Source organism: Rhea pennata, chromosome 24 (assembly GCF_028389875.1).
Source record: "Rhea pennata isolate bPtePen1 chromosome 24, bPtePen1.pri, whole genome shotgun sequence".
Classification (NCBI taxonomy): domain Eukaryota; kingdom Metazoa; phylum Chordata; class Aves; order Rheiformes; family Rheidae; genus Rhea; species Rhea pennata.
Window position 1 is genome coordinate 5,483,206 of NC_084686.1, and position 24,007 is coordinate 5,507,212.

The following is a 24,007-nucleotide window of genomic DNA, read 5'->3' on the forward strand; positions in this document are numbered from 1 at the left end:
TCTGAACCACAGCAGGGCTGCCATGAACTGCAAGCTTTAAGCTGGGGCTGGACAAGGAAGAAGGTTTCTAAATGACTTTCTCCACCTTCAAGAAAACTTCGGAGCTTGTAGAGAAGCTGCTGGCTGAAGGATCCTGGGCGGCACAGGAGCCGAGGCAGCGTGGACCCGTGGGTGTTGCTGCTGGGTGCTCTCCTCCAGAAGGCAGGGGCTTGTGCAGGGTGGGGCCTTCACCTGCGTGTGAAAGTCTGCCTGATGCTCGGGGGTCCCCAACTGGACACCGCAGCAATGGATATATTCAGTACTAACCGCTGTCAGGCCGCCAGGGATCAGCATAGTTATTGTGCTTAAAAAGAAAAAAAGAGTTTTTAAAAATCAATAAAAATAAATAAAGGGGCCATAAATCTGCAAAGACACCCACGACTGCCTCCGGAGCGCAGGGCTGGTGGGGCTGGAGCAGAGCCCGGCTGCCGAGGGCCGTGCGGCGGCGCTTCCCTCTGGCCCGGGGCGGCCAGACGCTGCCGCCCTGGACGAAGGGCGGCCAGGAGCGCGGCGGCGGGCGGCTGGAGGCGCCCGCCGGGGCCCGGCTGCGGCTCTGTGCCGAGGGGCCGGCGCCGGGGAGGACAGCCCCGGTCGTGGGATGAGCCTCCCCGCGCCTGCTCGGCCGGGGCAGTCTGCATCTGCTTTCCCACATTGGACGTTCCCAGCTGGCTACTCACCAGGGAAAAAAGACTTGCTTGAGGAGTGTTATGCTAATTTGGAGGCAGAGGCCAGGGACTGCTTGAAAAACAGAAGACCAAGCCAAGTCAGACCTGAATAGCACCCCCTCATCTTCTCTCCCTCCCCCTGAACTCATCTGGTTTGATTTGCTTTCGCAGAGCGCCTGAGCTTGCAGCTTTGGGGGCATGTGTTGCTCCCAGTCTAATTTATTTGTGCTGAATAGCATCACCGTCCTTTGGCATAGGCAGGTAGAAGTGAGGGGTGCGTTTGCTCTCCGCTTCTCAGCAGGAAGGATGTTTTTGTGGGAAAAGGTTTGGAAATGTTTTACCTGTCACTGGGAGCTGAGGATTAATAGTGAAGTGCATTCCCTTGCTGTTGGAAGTTAACGTGGAGATTGTGGATTAATTGTGAAATGCAATATAGCAAGTCGTTTCTTGTGTTCCTTCATCCATGCTTTATGATACAGGCTAGTTAAAGCTCTTTCCACGGGGCAATATATTTTTATAAAAGAGAAGACGCTGTGCATTCCTCCCTTTTACCCCAGCCAAACAAATACTGTCTTGGGCAAAAAAAAAACCATACGAGCTAGCTGACGCATGCCGCAACACCCTTTACCTGAACTGTGTGTTCTCATCCCTACACCGCGTGCAGGAGAGAAGTGCTTCTGCCTTGGCAAGAGTCCTTCTGAGCGAGAAATATCTGTGCCGGCCATCTCTCGCCGTGCAATTTATAGCAGCTGCAGCGGGCAGGAGAGTAGATGGGAAGCTGTAGGCAGCTGTGCTTGTCTTGAGTCCCTCTGTAGCGGTTTCGTCCAACGAGAGCTCCCTGTGCAAGCATGCGCCCTGTCTGCAAGCGTGTCCCCATGCCTGGTCTGCAGAGGTGGTGGGTCCCCGATGGGGTGACACCAAGGCATGCACCGAGCTTCTCCACGGCCAGCGTCTCCTGAGTGCCTTGCACGCTATGCAGACAGAGCCAGGCTTCTCAGTGCCGAGGGCACCAGGATTTGCCCCAAACCTCTCCCCAGCCCTGCCAGGAGCCAGACGGCCCCGGGGTGTCGCGGCAGGGTGATACGCGCTGTGAGTGGGGTGCCTGCGAGGAGAATTCAGGGCTGCGCGGCCCCACGCTGCATGGCTCCCTTGTTCCCCGCGCCCCCCTTCCCCCTGCCCGCGGCTGTTTGCTTCGTCTCTGGCATGAAGGATGGTTTGGGGGCCGGCCGCCGTTCGCAGCCGCGCTGCCGGGCTTTACAGCAAGTGCTGCGCTGCTTGGTAATCATAGGCTGTTAGCAGCCTGTGGAGGGTAGTCAGGCTCCAACACCAACACTGCAAGGAGAGATAATGGTAAATAACCAGCAGCTATTGGTGAAGGTTGAAGTAAAATAAATGGATCCAATTTTCAGGCTTTTTTTTTCTCCTTACTCCATCCTTTCTTCCCCTGTGACAGCCCGGCAGCTGGGGCTGTTGCGGTCCGTGCGCTGGCTGCCGAGCTGGGGAGCCTTACACCTGCCCTTGCCCTCGAAGGGGGACGGCGTGGTCCCCCCAGGTCGCAGGTGCTGGGGGGAGGTGGAAAGAGAAATCTGACCACCCGACTAACGCGGCTCATCTTGTCCAAGGGTATGCTGAAAGGGAAAGGGCCTGACTGCTGCTACACGAGTGGAGGAGGGAAAAGAAGGCTTGAAAAAAATCTAACATCTTAAATAAAACTTTAATCTTTTCTTCTCTCTGATATTTTTCCTTCTGTACATAAGCAGAAAGCATTTTCAACCTGTTCTTTCTGTATTCTTGATGATGGAGCAGCAGTTTTTGCAAGAAGTCATCATGGGGCTGTGGAGGGTTGGTGAAGATGAGGAGGGGAGCTGGGGCCTGCAGGAGGGGTGACAGGGTCACTTGATGGCCTGTGTGACCTCTTTAGACTTTGAATTCAGTACACGAAAGTCATATACGGTGAAGACGTAATAGTTTCCCACCTTGTGCATCCTTCTTGTCAAAACAGAAATGTTTCTTACAAGTCTTCATCCAGGATACTTTTAGAAATTCCTCTGCAGCCACTGGCTTTTCTGTTTTACATCCAGAAGTGATGCTGTCAAAATGCCTTTTTTTCCTTCTTGGCATCTCCCTGTCATTACTGCCCACTGGTTTTGAGGAGAAGCTGTTTCAAAGAGGGAGAAACTGAGAGGAGGTTTCAGACTCAGGGTCAGGGGCACAATCCTGATTGCGTTCACGATGACTGCTGTCCAGAGCTGGCCTCCTGGATACCAGAGAGGACTGGTCCCTGCTAAGCTGAGCTCACCTAATGTGGTGATGCCATTTCACGGTGGCATTTGGGAGCTTCGAAGACTATTTTAATTTTTGCATCCATGAGGTCTCACTGCAACTCAGGAGAGCACACAAATGAGTAGCTGGAAGGTGAGAGAAGACAGTTGTGGAGGCAGATGAGTGGAGGGATAAGGCAGCCTGACCATGCAAACTCCTGGCACAAGCCCAGGTGCCAAGTGGTGGGAGCTTGCCCCCATCTCAGGGCTGGCTTGGCAGCCGGTGAGATGAGTTTTGGGTGTTCTGGAGTAGGTGCAGTAACCGCTGCCAGTGTAGCACCGGGGAGGCTCGGGATGCCCCTGTCCTCCGGCAGACTCGCGGCAGGGTACAGCACGGCTCCTCCGCTCTGACAGTGGGCTGGTTTCTGAAGCCTCAACAGGCTCCTTCCTCGTGGCGTGGCAGAGCACCTGGGGGGAGTGCCTGGGTCCACAGCCCCATCCCCACATCAGCGCCCTCCCCATCCTGCTCTGCTGCCCATTGCTGTGGGCGAGGATCAAAGCAAGCATCCGTTTTGCACCCGTGGGTGCGCACGCAGGCTCTTTGGACCTGATTTCAGGCAGTAGGTTATTTCTGAGGAGTCCTCATGCAGCGGGAGGGAGAGCACCAGCCGGCGTCTCCTGTGGTGAGACCTCTGTCGAGGTGACACCACGAGACCTGCTTTTGAGTCCTTCAGAAAGATGGGAGGAGAGTCAGTAAATCAAATGTCACAGGGGCATCTTCTCAAACAGCAAGGTCACCTCCAAAAGAGGCTCTTAACGAGGCTCTTGGGCACTTCTTTTATAGCTGGAGTTGCTCATGTTAGAGAACGTACCTTTGCCAACCTACCCCCCACCAAAGAGGCAAAGCACAAACGGCTCAAGCGATTGCAGTACGTGCTGCCTAAACCCTTCTCCCTTTCTTAAAATTTGCATTTTTACATAAAGCTAACCCTGGATCTCTGGCAAAGGGAGTGCCTGCTGCATGGTCGTAGGGCGATGAGGAGGATGGGATCTTCTCTCTGTTCTCTCTCGCCTTCTCTTTTTCCTTGAGTCTTTGAGTGAAATTCCATAAGGGCTCGATGAAAGAGAACCTGCACAAGACTCTAATTTCAGGTGTGAATATGGAGACATTTTTCATTAGGAAGCATATGGTGTTAAGGTTAAAAAAAAAGAGATGAAGTTTGACAGCCAGGAACAAAGCAGTGAAATAATAACTACAGGTGGGCAAAACCTCCAGCAGGGCTTGCAAACAACAAAACTAAGCCAGAGGCGGTTCAGATCCAAGTGTTATGGTTACTTATTAGAGCTGGTGGAAAATTTTACAGGAGGACTATTTCTTAGTAGAAACTTGGGTTGTCATCAAAAATAAAAATTCCATGGGAAGTGCCCACCTTGTGTGGGAATTCTGGACGTCTATTAGGAAGAAAAACAGGCAAAAATGCAAAAAGCAAATCAGAAAACAACAGAGAAACCTTTATGCCCAGTTGTGGATGAAGTCCCCCCCCACACATACACACATAATGTGAAGTACTGTACAAATATGATTAAAAGGGTAACTCACAGATAACCAAGTTGCTATCCACTAGCCCTGCATTGGTCAGACCTCCAGCGCAGGGGATGCGGATCACTGACTCCATCCCTGGAGTCAAACAGTGGTCTCATTTCTTAGCTCAAGCAACTTTTTTCATCTTGAGTTAAATAATTGGCAAATTTCCAGTCTTTTAGTAGGAGGATGTTTCCTTGCTTCTTTCCTCTGGGACTTCATGGAATTCTTCTACCTCCTCATCTAGTGCTTTATTCTTTATTGTTTCAAAGTCTAATGGCTAGAGAGCTGAGCTTGGATGTCTGAGGGGCAGCTATTCTCTGAGAAGTTCTCTTTCCCTCTCCCTGACAAAATGGGGTTAAAGATATTAATCTCGTTAACAAAACACTGGGAGAGGTATTGCTAAAAAGTCCTGGATGGGAGGGAGATCATCTGTTGTGCTGTTGGAGCCAGTGCATCTGGCCTTCCAGACCTCCTTGGGGCCTCGGGAGAAAGTTGAGCTCAGGAGCTGAATGTCATTGCTTGCGCTCTGCTTTCTTCTCTGCTCTTTGAATTCCAAGTCCCGAGTGGCATTGCAATTTATGGTGAATATTTTACAGCTCCAAATGATGTTTTCTGGGATTCCGCTCATCCTGCCTGCTGTGCCTCCATCAGTCTCAGAGGAAGGCTGCCTTTGTTGTATGTGTCAGCTTGACGAGGCGCCGTTTTTCCAAATGGATTATTCTGTTCCTTTGCCATCGAGGAAATTGTTTCCTTCCTGGAAAGGCTGCTATGTCTTTTAAACAAGGCTTTGGCTGCCAGTGAATCAACTTGAGAAAACATGTCAAATAACTGCAGGTGACCTTGAGAAAAGGCATGTATGGGTGGGAGGAGGAGTCTCCCTTGAATTTTTTGATGGTCCTCTTTTGTAGATTGAGAAGATCATCAGTGCATGGGGAGTGACAGCAGCCATGTGGGTCATTCCCATCCCTGTGAGGGCAGGGATGCTGTCCATTTACTGCTTCCCATTAGCAAGCATTGCAGCACTGCGACTAGGCTGGCACTGGGCAGCAGCAGTGCAAGTTTTTGCCCAAAAAGGTGAATACCAAGAGAGCCCTGTGACATCCTGGGAGCCCTTAGGTGCTCCTGCCATTGCACAGCTGTATTGCTCATGTGGTGCCACACTTTCTTCAGCTGTAGGGAAGATGATTATAAAATTGACTCCTGTCTATCTGCACAGGTGGCTGAGCCTGGGGATCTGGCTTCCTTCGTAAGGCTTGTGGTTGCCTTGGAGTCTTTCTGCTTGCAAAGATTCTCTCAGAGGCTGTAAGGATGGGTTAATCTTTTGAGCAGTGTGAAACAATACAGGATCCTCCTTACACTTGCTTGTGTGATAGCTAAAAAGGAAAGTTTGAGAAGCAGTGTGTTTTCAAAAGTGAAGGTAACAATGTCAAACAAGTCAGTAGAATGACCCAAGTCAGCAGATCAGATCTGGAGTATCCTGCCCATCTTCCAGTTTCAGCAGTTACATTCTGCTTTTTACTAGATAAAATAGACTTGATGCAGCTTGTGTCAACTTTGTGATAGTGGAGCCATTCCCACTGTGCGCTCCTGTGGCGCAGGAGGAGGATCCGGCCTGGCCGGCTTTGCTTGCTATCTTGAATGATGATGTGTTGCACTCTGCAGGTGGCTGCACCCCAGTGCCCTCAGTGTGTGTGTTACCATGAAGTCTGCAAAGGCCTTTGACTTCAAGAACCTGTGGGATGAAAGGTGCCATAGAAACACGGTTTTTATTAGTATCATGGAAGCTTGCCAGTCATAATTAAACTGTGAGAAGCTTGGCGGTTTCACTTCACAGAGCTTTGTACAAATATTTCTGTTGGGTTTGATCCATGCTGCTTTGCAGCCACTTAGTTTTACCTTGCACTTCTGGGCAGCCTGAGGTCTCCTAGATGAACTTGATGAGACCTTCCTGAGTTGCATGTAACTTGGGGATGCAGCAAGGCAAATCTTGCATGATTTGGATGCTGACAAGCCTGCCAAGTTTGCTCTCAGTGGGCCATAGTTTGCTTGCAAAGTTAGGGTAGTAAAATAGCTTAGAGAAGTCACTCAAGTAGCATGTTGTGTGGGATTTCACCAGGCATATTTCCCGCATATTTCTCTCTGTATTGGAGAGGAGGAGTGTGGGGAAGGAGGCGGGGAAGAAGCAGACTAAGAAGAGGAGGCAACCTTTCGTAACTGCATAGAGATCTCTCTCCTCCTTACCCACTCTTGCAGCAAGCCATCTGCTGCAACGGAGCAGCTTTTAGCTAAGTCAAACTTCTTCTTTTTTCCTCGCTTTTAAAATTGTTCCTTGCAAATTCATAGAGATGTCATAGTATTGGTTCTGCATACAACATTTTGGAGGATTTCTTTGCAAACATGAGTTCTCTAGGGAATTAGGGTTAGCTTCGTGACTGTTGGTCAGTCTGTTGGACTGTTGTCCTTTAAAAGCCCAATCTGTGCTAGGTGTCTGTGTTCTTCTGCAGTCACCAGGGAGACATGGGTGCCCCAAGAGTCATTGCTCACTTTTTGCTTTTCTTGCATTTCTCTGTGGGTGGCAGAGGAAGTGTGGATGATTTGCCTGACCAGGCACCTAACATTTAAAAGGTCAAAGCTGGATAAGATGACTTTTGGTGGGGGTGTTGGAAGGGATCTTTTTCCTGTTTGAGGGAAATCTGAATAGAGAGACCAGCTGAGCTCTCTATTGGGCTTCCCCTCTCTCCCTCCCCCTCAACTTGAATTTGGTTTTAATCAGCTTCTGAGAATTGCCCCATTCTTGGTGAACTCCAGTGAATGGAAATGATAGCTTAACCTCTGTGTGCTGGAAACATTTGACACAACATACAGTAATTGTGATATTATACTTTTGATAGCAGAGGAATTGTCCCCAAGATGATGAGAGACTCTCCCAGATTCAAAGATTCCTAGAAGTCCTTTGTCTCATCTGCACTGTTGGGCCTCAAGCTGTTGCATCCAGTCTAGCTGGTCTTTCCTTCTGTTCCGTGAATTTAAGATGTTTCTAAGTGGTGGAATGATTGTTTGAAAGTGGGTTTCTTCAAAGCACTGCCTTCTTCCTCAACAGCAACTTTCAAATTGTTTGCAGTGGGGTTAAAAACGGAGAAAGAGATGAAGATCTCTTTCCATCTGTTGCCCACCTCTCCTTGCAAATCAGATGGGAATGCAGCATAGAGCTGACTGCATTGCGACACCCCTCCCCGCAGCAGGCAGAGCAAAGGGGGCACAGCTGAACGCACGCCTGTGGGAGTCTTGACTGTGAGGGTGCAGGCATGCAAGATATTTTTAACGCCACTCCCCGAACGTGCAGGCAGCACTGGCAGAAAGCGCCAGATTGTCAGCCCAGCCTAGAGTTTGGGGCTTGTGAATTCTCCAGGAGGAAGATGAGGTGTAAATTTGAAGTGTCATGCTTATTTCTAGAAGTACACTGTGCGTGGACCTCCTCGCTGCCCAGCGATGGTGCCCACATTTGGAGAGGCTTTGAGATCCCTGGATATCGGAGTCTTCCTGCAACACTCTGAGGGGCTTCCTGTTTGTAGTGTGTGCTTCAGAGCATCTTTCCCCTCTGAAATGCCCCTTTTTCTGTAAAACCCCTTTCCTTGACAATGTCGCAGTCCCCAGCAGCAGGGTGGAGTTGATGGCCTCAGTGAGTCTCTGATCCCTGCAGGTGGTTTCATCCATGGCTGTGCTGTTGTGGCAAAGCACTGCCGCCCTAGCCGAAGCTTTACCGTTTTTGCTCTTTTTCCCCAAAAAGGGAGACATTGGACATCTAGGAGCTGAGGCGAAGGCAGACACTTGCTTCACTGCAGCACTAAGCGGAGCTTGCCTGCTCCTGCCTGGAATTCAGCCACCCAGAGGTGAGCAGCTCGGCAGCCTGCTGCCAGGGCCTTGAGCCTGCTCATCCTGAAGCTGAAGGCCTTTTGATCTGAGTGGCTCCACATGGTGCTGAATGGTTAAAACCTCTCGCTGCCTGTCTACACGGGGCAGCGGTGCCCCGTTGAAAACCAATTTGCAACTCCTCCAGTGGCTGGGATGTGCACTGGTGTTGTCCACATGTTGGGGGGACACCACTGCTGCCCGACAAATTCTTGGGTGCTGGTTGACGGTCTCATAGCTAATAGTCATTCCTGGCTGTGACTGGGGGCAGCGGGAGCGGTATGTGTGTGTGTTGGGGAGGGCTGAGGCCGCTCTCCTGCGATGGGGCAGGGAGCAGCCACGTAGCCTCGCGAGTGCCCCCCTCGCTGCTGGGCTGCGACAGGCTCCTCGGGAAATCAGCTCCTGCTTTTCAGGCAGCATCTCCAGGCTTGGGGAAAAACATGGAGGATTGGGAACCGCTGTCCTCGAGGCTTTGGTGATGTTGTCTAGGCGCTGGCTGTTTTGCTGGGGCTTGCAGGGAAAGATAGCGGCAGCCGCCTTTGCTGCATAGCCCTGGGTTGTAGCTTGCTCTGTAGTTGTCCCCAGGGTGCCAGAGAGGAAAGCTTCTGGGGAGCAGAGACGAGTAGCTGGCTCTGTGTCCTTAGCATTGCCTCAGAAAACTTAATTTCCAGCCTCCAAAGCTGCACATCAGAGCTGCCTCTTCAGTAGCAATGAGTATTTTTTGGAGAGCTGTTATCTGTCTTCTCCTGTATGTACAGCATGCCATTTGGGTTGCCAAGATGTTTGTCTAATGCCTCCTCTGCATAAGCACTTTTCTCGCTGCAAATACATGCAGTTTGCTCACAGCTCAGAGTGTTTATAGAGGATGCTTATGTTTTGGGAGCTTGAGAAGAGAGCTGTGGCCTGTTCAGGGATCAACCTTGGGCTCTGACCTTGCAATGCTGTTGCACAATGCTTGCTGCCTAATGACGCCTGGGCAGGTTTAATGCCTGCGTGGAAGTGTTGAAGGAAGATCTGCTATTCCTGGAATTGGTGCAGATGACTCAAGAGATGCCTTGCTTCTCTCTCAAATACAATTAGGCGAGAGGAAAGATCTGAGTTAGCTGTGTCTTCACGCAGATGCAGCCACAAAGTGAGTGCTTCTGCATCTCTAATCCTGACCTGAACAACTCCAGATGAGGTTTGCTTCCCTCTGGTTTTTGTTGTTGCCGCTTGAATCGCGCTCTGCGCTAAGCAGCTGCCTCTTTAACGCTGCGGGAGTGATGGAGCCGTTGCTGGGCTCCTTTACCTTTGCGACTGTGCCCTGGGTGTCGGGGGATGATGGCAGCAGAGGTGGTGCCTTGAGGGAGCCCGCTGGGTCTGCCTCCTGCAGCAGTGACTTGTGATGCGGCAGCAGTGGGGAAGGGGGAGAGAGAAACTGCTTGCCAGAATCTAGCGCAGAGGGACTGCTTTTTTGTTGCTCACTAGATCTGGAGAAAGGCCATTTCCAGCCTTACTTCTTTTCTTCCCTCTGACTGGTCTGGATCTGCTGGTTTTGGTTCAGTTCTGTCCTCTGTACCGTTGCCAGGCTCTGAAACTAGGACTGTTTCTCTCCTCGGCAGGAGCTAAGGAGCAACTTTGTCAGCTGGCAGGCTGCCCTGCGGAGCGGCGGGGGCGTGCTGGCTGCAGCTTTGCTCCTTTGTAGGTGAGCTCTGGCTCTACTGGAACCAGCTAGAGCGATACGCGCTGGACGCGTGCACCACCAAGAAGTGACTTGGGTGAGATTTCTCTTGGTTTGGGTACCCCATGTACCAAAAACTTAAAAGAGACTTTGAACTTTGGTACTTAAAGAGGCCTTCCTTCCTGAAGGGTCCTTCCTTGCTGTGCCCTGCGCTCTACCTTTAAACAGGATGGGTCACGAGGTGCTCAGAGTCTGAAAGCACCTGAAGTCAGTGGGTGTTTCTGAACACCTTTAAAAGTGTTTTGTGCTTCCCTTGAGCCCCTGCTCTTAAAAAAACGGAATTGCAAGACTTGACAGGCACATTAAGGCTTCTTTATCATCTTAACTAGCCACTTGCAATTTCTTTTCTCCTGGAGCATTGCCCCTTCCGTCGTGAGCTGCTGGGGGCAGCGGTGGCTGCCGGTGGCCCGGAGCCTTCCCCAGCATCTCCCCGGCTCCCCGCGGAAGGGCTGCACCGCTCGCAGCGCTTCGCTGCCAGCACCACTGCCCCTGCGCCGCTTGCCGGGTTTGCAGACCCAACCGGGTGGCGTTTTTATACTTGTGGGCTCCGGGCTTTGGGCAGCAGATTCGGGCCGTGCTGGGCCACCGGAGGGAGGTCTGAATCCGGGCGAAGCAAACGCTCCCCCGACGCAGCCTGCCCGTCAGCCCGTGCCCCGGCGCGCAGCCCCGTTACCAGTCTCCCTCCGGCCCTGGCCCCGCGGGCGTCCGACTGTCCCCTCCTGCTCTGCTCTTATCCTGGCAGGAGGGTTGTTTTAAGCTGTAAGCACGGCGCATTGTGAGTTTGCATAAAGGACATGTTATGGAAGGGAATTGTATTGTATATACCGGCAGCGTGCTTCCTTTTAAACTATACCCCTGTCACCAGGCAGCTTTCCACAGGTTGGTTGCTGAGTGAACAGCTGAGAACCTGTGGGAAGACCCAAATGGCACTTAAATTATATTTGCTCTTTGATTTTGAAGACATTTAGTACCATTTAATAGAATCAGAATGCAATTTAACTCCACGGAGTGGGGGAGGCTGCCTCGGGAGAAGTGACACTGCTATAGCTGGGGAAACAAAAAAATTTAAGTGAGCAAAACAGCAGGGTCGGGTTTACTATCCAGGTAATTATTATTAAATAAAGTGCAGAGTGGGACTGTGTCTGTCAGCTTCCCCGTGCACTGGAAATGGCATTAACCACTTCAGCACCGTGTACGGCGCCGGGATGGCTGCACCCCGGGGGAGGCCTGGAGATGGGGGATCTGAAGGGGCCGGAGCAGCCGAGGGTTGAGCGGTCGCCAGAGTTAGCCGGGGAGCTTCTAACCGGAACACGATTTTAGTGCGTGCAGCCTTGCTACACCAGCAGCTCTCCTAATGCCCCTGGTACCCCAGCTTGTCTCGCTTCCCTGAACAACATACAGCAACAGCGCTTTAATGACAATATACTTTCTCCACTAGGAGCTAGTTTTAACCAAAAAAAAAAAAAAAAAAAAAGGGACAGCCATCCAAGACATTAGCTGTGCTGCACTGGCTCGGCCCTCCAGCCGAGCTAAAACACCGCTGCGGGGATGTGTCTCTGTGCTGCCTGCGCAGTTCCTGGCTCAAAGGAGGGTGAGGATTTAGTGCCCTTTAGTGCTGCACCGCAGACTTGTTTTTTGGCCTTGGGCAATATTATTTTTTGTGCCTGCCTCCATGGGCCTAGTTGAAACTGGCTGTTCCAGCCATCAGGATGTCTTCAGGTGCGACAGCGCCGGGTTCTCCGTGGCGAGGAGCCGGCTCGCCCGGACGAGCTCTGCTCTGCTCCCCTACCTGCCCGGGGTAGTGCAAGGCTTTCATGAGCAGGTCTCCACTGCAGAGCAACAACGCTGTGGACCTGCTATTACTTCTAGCAGTTGTTCCTTGACTGTATAAAGGAGATAATAGCCCTTTCCTACCTTATAAGTGTTTTGCAGAGGACAAATCTATTAAAGATTTGAGGCGCTAAAGATATTTTGCTGATTGGGGCCATACAAACAGCTAAGATGTCTATCTTAGAAAAAGGGTTGTCATTGAAAGATCAGAAGATAGGGGGTTTTTTTATTGCATGCCAGCTCTGCCTAGCACCTGGAAATCAAATTGAGTTAAAAATTTAAATTTTCTTTTTGCCTGCAAAAGTTATGGTACGCTAGGAGAGAATATGCATGCGGTGATGATACCTTGCATTCGCCAAGCAGGTTTCAGCTAGTAATCCCAAATCTTTTCATGCGATAGGGAAGCCCCCAAGCTGCAGGCATGGAAACGGTGGCGGTGAGCAAGGATGTGACTTGTCCATCATGTGGTGGCATTTACCTGCCCCATAGGAACCATGGAGAGCGGAGTCCTTAGCCAGACCCTACTGCACTGGAGACTAGGGCATTGCTGGAGGCCGGTGAGATTTGCAGGTCCCAGGATCTGTTGGATGGATGGGAATTACGGAAAAGAAAGATCCTCCCCCAAAACACTGCCACTCGTCATCTGCTAGTTTATCCAAGCAGTCCAGGCCAAGTTTATGATTGTTACAGCTCTGATACCGCTGGGTACCAATATGTGTGTGTAGGCAACGGCTGCTTGTAACACTAAAATCTGTGGTTGTTATTAGATGAGTTGCCTTTGGAAAATGCTGAGTTCTTGTAGAACAGCCATGACAGCTGTAGGCGCCAGGTCCACATCCCTCTGCTAATAATAGGTGTGAATTTATGTCTGCGTCCTTAATATAGCTTGATATGTCCAATCCTCTTGGATAAAGGCGAGGGATTGAATTATTACAAAAGGACAATATTTCATTTCCTATAAGTGCCTTAATCTCATGAGTAAATATTACAGCTTTGTGCTATAATCCCTAAGCTGGTATATCTTTTCCCTTTGCAGTTACCTTTTTGTGTTGATTTACATTTAATATGTTGCCATTAAATCTCTTTCTCTCTCTGAGGCCTATCATAAGTGCAGTGTTTATTCTGTTGAGTCTTTTTTAGTCACATTTGTATTGTATTCTAATGTGCTTGCCCAAAAGACTGCCGGGCACATTCCTAAGATATTTGCATCTTTTCATCCCTATTTCTGTCTATGCTCCTGAAAACACATGCTATTTTGGCCCTGCACCCGAAATTGCATTCCTCATGTGGATGAGATTCCTGCAGGAAATCCTCTCTGCCTCCTTCTGCTTATTCCCAGGCTCCTGGGCTTTCCTGAAGCACAGTCCTTGGTGAGGGGGGTGGCACCGTTCTCTCTCCGGGGCTTGGAAACTGGGGGCTCGCCTCCACCTCCTTTTCCTCCCTATAGGGTGGTTGTGCACCCCCTGTGCAGAGCAGCGTTCCTGGGTGACATGAAGGCAGGAAAAAGGGGGAGCATTCCACCTGCCTACTGCAAATCTTTTCCTTTTCTCTTTCCCAACTGCCGGCATCTGCCCTCCTCGGGCACTGCTCTGGCTCACTGATCCCTGCCACCTTTTAGATCCTGCGTCTTTGCTTCCCAGGCTGCCAGCATGGCCACAGCATCGTTTTGGAAGGAGATTGAAGAGTTTTGGGGATCATGCCACCTGAGTTGCTGATTTCCTTGAGCAAATCTCTGTACTTTTCTGTGTCTGCATTCTTTCCTCCACTGTCCGCTCAATGTAATTGCTTTGCTCCTCTCTAAAGTGCCTGGATCTCTACAGATTAAGGGTGCTCAGCAGGAGCTATTATTATTGTGATGTTATTATTGCATAGAGAGACTGAGATTTTAAATGCCTCCTTTAGCCTAGGCTTTTAGAGGTAGAGATGATAGGACAGGATAGATTTGGGTGGAAACATCTGCCCCGAGAGAAAACCTGAAGTAGTTTATAGTGCAAGTATCTACCTAGGATGTAAGACTCCCACACACGGACTCCTGATTTCCATCAGTGGTTTGAACGTGAGGTTATTATCGTCTCCATGGAGCATCTTTGCCCATGGGAAGCAGTGGAAAAGCTTCCCTAGGTGGGATCTTGTTCTGCTGTCTGGCTTTTTGGAGAGGGCTGCATTGTAAAGCACGAGGTCCCAGGTGTCTGGTGGGGCAGTGGTAAACAGCTGGAAATAAAACCTGTCTCACTTGGTTGGAAAAGGGTTACGTCTTCTGTGCAGAGCCAGTAACAGCAGCTTTTCTGGAGCCACTCTTGCAATTAGCGTGGACTAAACAGCACAGGCTACCAGGCCTTTCCCTATGTGACAAGCTTTTGGGATTAAGGTTCTGCAAGATTTAAAAGGAAAATGAGTACATCAAAATATCCAGAGGTAGTTATAAAGTGGTTGCGTTTCTAAGCCATTCCAACGAGGCATACAGCAAAGGAAGAAAAAACAAATGTTGGTGGTTAGGGGGGGGAACAGGACAGAAATTATGCTTTTATCTTCTTTAAAATAACCCTATTGGGTTTGATTTTAAATCTTCCATTCTCTCCGGAGTCATTCTGCTGCTCAGTGCAAAGCTACTGGGGGAGCTGAGGGGAGAGGAAAAAAAAAATTAATTGAATCCTTACATTTGAGTGATGGCTACTCTGAGAGCTTGTCAACCTGATGGTAAATCTTGGGGGTGTTAATTGCTTTGAAATCCCTTTCCTCTCTGATTCTACTTGTCAGCAGCTCCCCACCTTCCAAACAGTCCCCAGCTGACATGCACGATGCACCACTGGTTTGCAGGCGGCTATATGCTGACCAGGGTGTTGCCTGGGCACGGCGCCCATCGCCAAGGGAAGGCTTCGGGGAGGGGGAGAGGGAGAGAAGCCTTTTCCTTATTCCATTTCAAATGGCTCCTGTTTGCTGATAAGGTTAATTGATTTCTTTTGCTTTAATTAACGAAATTCAATTTCCACTTAATGAGAAAGATTTTGGTGTGACACGTGTAAATGGCAGAGTGAGGAGCGCTGGGCAAGGCGAAAGGGAAGGGGGAGAGCAGCTTGCACGTGGGCAGTAAGCCCGAGCAGGATGGGAAGGCAGCGCCGGTGCTCCCGCACCGGCCAGCCTGCCCCATCTCTCCAGAGCACGATGCAGCCCATTCCTCCTCCTCCTCGGATAGCCAGGTACGTTAGAATTGACCCTAAGGGTACTGATATTATGGTCCTACTTTTACTGAGCTGGTGAAGAGGCAGGGCCCGCGTGGGACAGCTGTGCGGTAGGATGAGGGACGTGCTGGCTGCAGAAGTGGAGAGCGCTCGGGCGCAGCACCGGGAGCCCCCAGCACCTTGGCACCTGGCCAGCAGCCACGGGGCTCCTTCCCTGGAGCTCAGCTGCCCTGTTTGCCCCAAAACGGGAATCGACAGGAGAGAAGGCGGGGGGAGGGAGGATGGAGGAGAGAAGGTGAGTCACTTCTCATCAGGTTGATCAATCTGGCTGCTGCCAAAGCCTCTCGATGAGCTGCATGTGATTTTCCCTGCCTTGCGCACGAAGTGGAAGTCGATCGCTTTCAATTCTGAGCATGCACAGCGGGCGCCCCAGGCAGCAGCTGCATTGCACCCGCGCGCCTGCGGCCAGCGAGGGCTTCCTGCGCGCACAGAGCGGGGCAGGCTGCTGGGCGCAGCGGGGCAGGCGCTGCCCGGCCGGGGCGCCTGCCTCCCTTTGCCCTGGTGCAGGGGCTGAAGCCAGCTCCAGCATCAACAAGGGGCAGTCTGCTTGGAGGAGGAGAGCCAGCTCTTTAAATGGGCCAAACAAAATGTGGCTAGGGTTAGGGTGTATTTGCAGCGGTGCGATGTGCTAGGTGGCATCAGAGCGGCTTAACTCCATGGAGGCACGATAGCGGCGGTAGAGAAGGTGGTCCCGTTTGCCTCAGGGGCACTGCTTGCCCTTGGGACATGAAGGGAGCTGAATGCTTATCTGGTGCTGTGACACTGGTCTGTTGTTGAACATTGGGATCCCATTTCTAGCACGGTCGCAAGCCTGTGCTGGGCAAGGCGGTTAAGGCTTTGACCATGAGTTGTGTTGGATTTGGTCGTCTGTCCCTAGTTTTGCACAGCAGTTGGGAGCACTCACGTCTTCAGCTGCTGGAGCAGCCATATCTCCCCAGGACTGTAAAACAGAGCCCTGGGATCGTTAAGCTCATTGCACGTAAGGCAATGCAAGATGCGTTTACTGTTCTGCTCTGCAGCTCCCTGCGCAGGGAATGGGAAAAGCGCCGAGCAGCAGGGCAGCGTTAAGCAGCCCAGAAACGCGGAGCAGCTCTTGGCTGCCCTGCGAATTCCCATCTCCCAAGAACATACCCCAGGAGGAGGACGCAACAGGCGCCGGCAGGGTTATCAGGACAGCATGTGTCAGGGCCTTTGTGCGCAGCCCCGGGGGCTGAGCGCGGTAAGGGAGCCTCCTTCCCCCCGCGCATAGGCCAGAGGCTGCAGATAAGAGAAAGTGATTTCTGGTTTTAATTAACTGAGCTTTCATTTAAGGATAAACAAAGGCCATGTTTGTGTGCTGACAGCTGGCTGTCCTTCTGGGTCAGATAAGAAGGCAAGTTATTGCCTCCAAGCTGTGAGAGGGACCAGGAGAGGGTCCAAGAAGCAGGAAACGTGAACAAATGCCGGGCGAGCGTACATGCCGGCGGCCAGGATGCCTTGTTGTGTGCATTAAATAGCGAGGCTTGTGCCTATTCCTCCCCCCATCCCGGGCAGGCAGAGCGCGGGAGCTGCTGTCCGGACATTGCTTGGGCCAGCCCCCGAAGCCGTCGCGAGCGTGTTGGGGAAGGTGTCCGGGGCTGCCTCTGCCCTGGAGGGGCCTTGCCGGCTGCAGCGGCACGGGGTGCCGGCGACGCTAGCGCTGCGGCTTGCTGGCACCCAGGGTTTGTGGAGCAGCGGAGGAGATTTCCTCTGCGGGTGCAGAGCCTCCCCGGTGCGTGCTGCAGCCAGAGGAGGTTTTCTCTGAGGGGTTTTCCATGAGACGGGGTGGTTGCTGGCTCCCAGTTGGAGCAAAGGCTCTTTCGAGAGCAGTTGGTAGCTGCAGGATAACTGCCAGCCTTGCTGTTTCACCATCACCTCCAAGCCGAATTAAGTGTTTGAAGACCTCGGAAATTGCAGCATTCCGCAAGTTTGTCATCTAAACAGTTACGTTCAGTGGGGGGAAATGAACGTTCCCGGGTCGTCAGCAGCCACCTTCTGAAGCTGGTAGGTAGCAGTTAAACTGATGGAGGAGAGAAAACGCCTCTCGACAGCTGATGATTCAGAAATTCAGTCAACCTACATTGCACCTTTCGCAATCCTGTAAGCAGAGGGTGTCCTCCGCGGGTGCCAGCTGTGGTTGCTGAGGTCCGCCGCGGCGGAGGGGAAGGTGCGACATGGCCCGGTGCTGCGTGCCGGGGGCTTGCGCACCACCAGAACAAGCCACGGGAGGCATCCACGGGAGGCACCCGGGATGTGATCCTTCTGAAACCGTCCCCACGCTCGTAAAACGGGAAAGCAAGCAGCTGGCTTGGCAGGGTCAGCAGATGTGCCGCGCTCCGTGCGTTTCCAAGCTGTGCTTTAACAAGGACGGGAGGGGAACAGGGAGCCAAGAGCCTTTCTGGTTTCTTGCAATCTCTGCGTAACGGAGTTCGGCTCTTGCCTGAGATCTACGCTGAAAGGAAGATCGCATGCAGGTTTTCTAAGCTAGAATAGGTCTTTATTACTTTTTTTTTTCCCTACCACCAGGAAGTCTTTTTGACCAAAGTGAACATATTTGCTGCAAATTTTTGTGTAGGCCAGAGTTTTCAGTCATCTTGAAAAATCAGAAAGCAAACCTGATCTTTCTCAGTGAAAGCTGTGGCTTTGCAGAGAAAGTGGCTCTCTCAAACCATCCCTTTATAAGTAAAAGGAAACAGAAGCATGTTCGTTCCTTAACTAATCTTTTTACTGCTCCTTTTGGATTTTTTGTTGAAGAGAGAGAAACAAAATCACATCTTAAATGACTTCACGGGAAGTGTGGAGGAAAAAAGTTTGTTTCTCTTCTAATCTTCAGCAAAACAAGCTGGCAGTTTTAGTCCTGGTCTAGTCCTGGCACATTTTCTCCTTGTGCCTAATTTAAGGTGACCGCTGTAAGATCTGCTCTAGTTTCACATTCCTCAGCCTTGTTTTTTTGCACTTCCAAGACTGTGTGATGGATCTTAAGGAGTCTGCGTTATGCAGCCCCGTATCCATCTGTTGTCCTTACAAGTTAAACAGCCTGAAAAAAAAATGGATTAGAGCCTCGGCTCCGATAATGAAGCAGCAATTTGTCTCCAGATCCTGATCCAGGTGTAGCAGAGCTAACGAGCTGGCTGGCCTTGAGCATCAGAGAATGCTAAATACGTTTTTGGTGGAGAAAAGCTCGAGTAAGGGAGAGAATGTGAAGCTTGGGAGAGGGAAGGAGTGAGCAAGCAAGGGGAGAAGATGGAAAACAAAAAAAGCCATGGCAAATTGGTGCATTGGATGGGGTGGTTCATGCTGGGCATATGCCTCAGTTTGGGACCCTGGGGCAGCCAGGTGCTTTTGAACGTCATCCCACTGAGATGGAAAATGGAGCAAGCGCTTGCTGTTTTCTCCGGGCGTTGGTCAGCACCTGGCAGGCCTCAGCTCTCCCATGGGGCACCTGGGGAGCTGCAGGAGGGTTAAGTGCCCTGGTTTGCTGGCAGGGAGGGCTGCGATGACTGGTGCAGCATCGCACCTCAAAAGCCAAGGGCAGGGCTGCCCGAGGGACCCAGGAGTCCTGCTTCCCAGGCTTGTTCTTTAACTGCTGCCTTGTTGCTGAGATCTGGAAATCCCGTTCTCATAGCCAAGCTGCAAGACTGGATTTTGCTCGGCTGCTGAAGAGAACTGAGGAGTGGTTTCTTTGAAGGCAGAGTTGCAAGCGGTTGTTAAACGTCCGGTGGTGCCGTGTGTTATCTGGGAACTGGAGGGGAGAAGAAAGCCCCGCTAATCATGTCTGGTTGCCGTTCCTGCTCTGGGCCGTAAAGGCTTGCATGCTGCTCTGAGTCTCTTAGCAACTCTTGCAGGATACAGGTTAATGGAATTGTTCCCCCAGATCTACTCCTACCAGTTTCCAGGAGAGAAAGCAGGCATATTAAGCCAGGTAAAAACGATGGTGAGAAAATACAGAGAGGAGAAGATCTCGGCCCATTATGCGGGAGAAAATATGGTCCAATTAAAGAGAATGAGCTGAAAGCAATAGGTGTTGGGGGGAAGGGAGGGGAAGGGAGAATCACACACTTTCCTGGGGGGAGAAGGGGAAGTCATCTTCAGCGGGGTGCGTTTGCCTGCGGTGGTGCAGTGAGAGAGGAGGACAGGAGGCAGCTGGTCGGATAATTTTTTCGTGGTGAGGACAGTTTGGTTATGAAAGTGAGAAGAGAGAGCGGAGGGAAAGGGAGGCCAGGCTGATGGCGATCACATTCCATTCAATTTGGAGAAAAGGAGAGAGAGAAAAGAAGATGAGCCTGAAATGAGGCTTAATTTTAATGAAGGAAAATTCTCCGCTAAGTACAGAGAGTTGAAAGGGAGGGGAGAGGAGGGTTTGGAAATGATAGGAGTCTGACATGCTATTGTGGTGGAGAGATTTCCTTTTCTTTCTTTTTCCTTTGGTTGAAAGAAAAGTAATAGAGACAGTGGCAGGTTGGAGAGGAGAGATTTAGTACATAACTTAAAACACCGGAGAGGAGAGGTGCACTTTGTAGAGGAGCGCGGTGCTGGCAGAGGTGGCCCCACGGAGGCTTGGGCGAGCGCTCTGGGCTCTGCTTAGGACTCCAGGCATGGCCAGCACATTGCCTCCTCTTCCTGCGGCCACCTCGGATGCGCCGTGTCTGCGTTGGGAAGAGCAGGGTCTCAGTCCAAGACTGTTCATACTTTTTATTTTTTTTCCCCTGCTTGGAACCAACTCACTTCCTTAATGGTACTGGAGGATTTTGAAGCACCCCAGAGGCCGCCTGATGACTAGTGCTGTAGGTATGCAAAAAATGATGAGTGTGGAGCCCTTGCTGCCGCGTGCTGAGGCTGCTTGGGATGTGCTAGTGACCGCCGCGGTAGGATTTGAATCCAGAGCACTGACTGGCCCTGCGAGGGAGGGGAGAATCTGCCAGCAGCCTACAGCCCGTGAGGGAGGCTGGAAAGGTCTGATTCAGTTGTGCATTTTAGCTAATATCCTCAGTGAAGAGGGTCCCAAGTTGTGGCCCATGATGACTTTTTTTGCTGGGACCCTGAAAGCTGACTGCGCACATGATGCATGCTCCTGCTCTCTCCCAGCTACTAATTTCCATTAGAAGGAGTGAAAGTACATGAATGACTCTGGTAGCATTATTTTCTTCATCTTTTGAGCACAGTAATTGCTGTGCCTAGTACAGAATTGTGACGCAGTTACTATCAAGGGGAGGTGGAGGTGGGGACTGCTTACAAAGTACCGTGACGTGGTCCACACTACTGAACTTGTGAAATCTCCTTTACAGTGCTGGTTTATTGTTCCGCGTGCTGGTGTGAAGCCTGGTGAATCGTTGTGATCCTTTGCTGGCACAAGCCTTTCAGAGAGGCTTGAAAGGCTTGGCTGAATAGGTGCTGCCTTTGTCATTTTGCATTGTAGTCCTAGTTGTCCTTGATTCAGTGGGAATTACTGGGTACTTCATGTAGATCACTTCTCCCAAAATATACCTAGATCCTGGGTGCACACATACTGATAGGAAAAAGACAGCCACTGTTAAAAGCTCTTTTTATGTTCTTTAAAATTCACATTGTAGAACTTTGTTGATTTAAGACTTTTTTTTTTTTTTTTTTTTTTTTTTTTTTTTTTTTAATGAGGCCTCATCCCCTTGAGGCAAAAAAAAAAATCTAGTGCTTCTAAGTTGCTCTGTCTCTGGATACAAATTCAAATGCTTGGCCATTCCCCTAGGCCAGGTGAAGCTCTCACCATTCACTAAATCATCCTTTTGCTTGGGTGATTTTTGGGTACTGCAGACTTCTTGTTCTTTATGAATAATGCTAAGTAGGTGCTAAAATAGTATTTGTGATAAGCTAGCTGAAGAAATAGGAGACAAATTGCCTGCATTTGCTGGTTCCTCATCAACAAGCAAACAAGGGACTCTTGAGCGCTGAAGAGCCGTTGGTGTGAAGCAGGGACTGTGGGAGCAAAGAGAAGAGGTGGGTGGTGGCTCTGAGCAGTTCATACTTGGATGGATTCAGTGCCAGCATGTGCTCCTTTTCCAGATGGGAGGCCACGTTGAACAAAATTTTAACCCTGGGTGGTTAAGAAAGGTAATCAAGAGGAAATAGATCTTTGGAAAGTAGATATTCTCGTATCTGATGTTTCCAAGTGGTGATGGGAATGGGATGGGGAAGCTTTTTCCGCTTTACTTGCTGAATCCTGCTTGTTTCTCGAAGAGATAGACCCCCCTGTTGAAGAATGGGGCCCATCCAGAGTCTCGGGCCAGGTCATTTTAGTCGCATCTTCACAATTCTTCTTCCCCTCTCCAAGTTCTTACCCTTCTTCTTCACTGAAATATTTCAGGATCCTCCAGAAGGGATTGAAATGATATGATTTCATTTTCCACACACAGTTATTTTTTTCTTCCCCAGAAGAAAGTACTTTGGTGAGCATGAGCTTAAGTTTCTACAGCCCTTTCTTAAGGGATATGCAGGGTTTGAAAGGCTCTGGGAACCTCTGATTTTATTCTGTCAGGCCCAAACAGCTAATATGATCACCTTCCCCCTTTGAGGCCAAAAAATGTGTCAGGAGAGCATCTGAGGTATGACTCTGATGTAGGGAAGTGGCTCTAAACAGGGGCATGGCCCTTCCTCTCCTGTATAAAATCTTGGATGTGGGACCTTCATTCTCCATAATTCAAGGCTCAGATCCTTGACTTGATATGGAAGATACCCTCCTGCCCCTGAAATCTTTTACCGTTAAAATAACACCTGCTTATATCCTTGTGTCTGTCTGCAGAGAGATCTTATCATGAGGAAACACAGTCCTCTCCGTCCCCCCTCGCCACACATCATCTTCCAAAATACTGCATAATGTCAGACTAAATCCTTATCAGAAATTTTAATGAGCAAAATAAAACCTGAAATCTGTGTGATTAAAATCAAATCTTCCCTCTTCTGCTCTGCTGGAGCTGGCTGCCAAAACAGAGTCACAACGCTGACAATGGGAGGCCCCTTGTATTTAATTACCTCCGGCTTCAGTCAGTGCTTTAGACAGACGTCCTCTGCAGTCCCTGCTGGGGCTGTGGATAATCTAAGAACAAACAAAGCATAGTTAAAGTGGTCTCCGCTAAAATATCTGGCAAGGCTGCTGTTCTGTGGTAGGGGAGATGAACTGTTTATGGCCTGCTGCTGGCCCCGGGGGGAGTGTAGCATCTCCAGAGCTCTCTGGGGAGAACAGTTGGCCAGTGTTGACCCTCAGTGTCACTTGTTCTTCCCCTCAGATGATGGTCTTCACTTGACACTTGTACAAGTCTTTTCCAAAGGGGGTGGTTGCTCACAGCAGCTGCTCTGCAGACATTCCATCTACTCTTGTCTTCCTAGCACCCTGCAAAACATATTTTTTTGACTTCTCCCTCAGCCATACTGCACCCATGCCACTAAGGGCCTAGCTGTCTTTTTCTACTCCTTTTTTTTCCTGCGTCAGCTACCGTTAAGCCCTCAAAGACATCTCATGATCCTTTGCAGTTGTTGCCCAGTTACTTCCTTGCCTCTACTAATTCCTTGGGTACCTTTCAAAATCCGCATCTGAGTTTCCCAAAGTCTCTTGAATTATGTCTTCAGCTGCATCCTACATTTGTCTCCTTCTAAGAGGCTGTTTCATTTCATTTGTCCTTCGAATGAAGGGAAAGCATATTTCATGAGCCATAGAATTGAATCAAGTAGAAGAGAGCAGGGAGCACTCACCTGAACTCAGACCTTTCCCCATTAGAAAGAGATAATTAAGAGACACTTGAAAGGTGCAGCCAGACTATGTTTCTGGCAGGCATCCTGACTGGGTATCTCTGTCTGCCTTGCCCAGAATGCAGGAGGCTTAAATTATCATAATTTAATGGCAATAATACAAGAATCTAGATAGAAATAAGCTAGAACAAATGCTGGGACGTGAGTAAGAGAACCTAGGTAGCGATGACCTTGCTGCATCTTAAAACCTGATAAGTCACGGTGACTTGAGCTGTTGAGACAGTAATGAAGTGGATATATGCAGGTAGCCCTGGTTCGCTGTGTCATTGCCCACAAGCAGCTGGACCAGACTGCCAGCGTGACTTGTAGACAGTTGGCTGTGCAATGGTGGCATAATGGTGCGATATGGACTCTTTGTTGTTCTTCTTTTTTTCTTTTTTTTTTTTCTGAATGGGAAAGCAGGAGTAATTATGTAAAGATTAGAGTGCTAATCATCATTTGCAAATGGGGGAGTCATTTCTGAAGAAGCAATAATATATTGAGCAAAGGTACAGCTTGACTGACACATTGCAAGTCTGAGAGAAGCCCTAGAACTGTTGTCCTTCAAACATACAAGTCTTTGACCTTGTAAATCTAAGGAGGCTGATGTGTGGGCAGCATCAGGTCAGAAACCTATGCAAATCTGAAGAGAAATCCTGGGCTGATTAATGTCTGTAGGGTTAGATATTCTCCCCTTCTATAACTAACTATTCAGCTAGCTGAAGAAAAATATTCCACATCTGGGCTTCTGAGAAACTTTATGTGTGCACTTCACTTAGTGTTCTCCAACCTGTGTACTGGGAATGCTGAACTGAAATACAGCATCTCCTCTTAGAAAAAGGTAGTGAAACTGAGTAGGAGAGGAAGGCTTTGCAAAGCCTGATGTGGTACAATGCAGTGCCTGCAGTCCCCTTGGCTTTGTGGTCTTTGTGGCAAGTCCTTTTATCAAAAAGAATAGAGAGAGAGAGACATCTTGTTGGAAGCGT

The 24,007-nt window shown here is 50.1% G+C and overlaps 1 protein-coding gene across 1 annotated transcript in view; it reads left to right on the forward strand.

The window, feature by feature from the left end:
- LOC134150505 (opioid-binding protein/cell adhesion molecule homolog) overlaps positions 1–24,007 on the forward strand; it is a 338,482-nt gene that overhangs the window by 42,197 nt on the left and 272,278 nt on the right. The window lies entirely within an intron of this gene.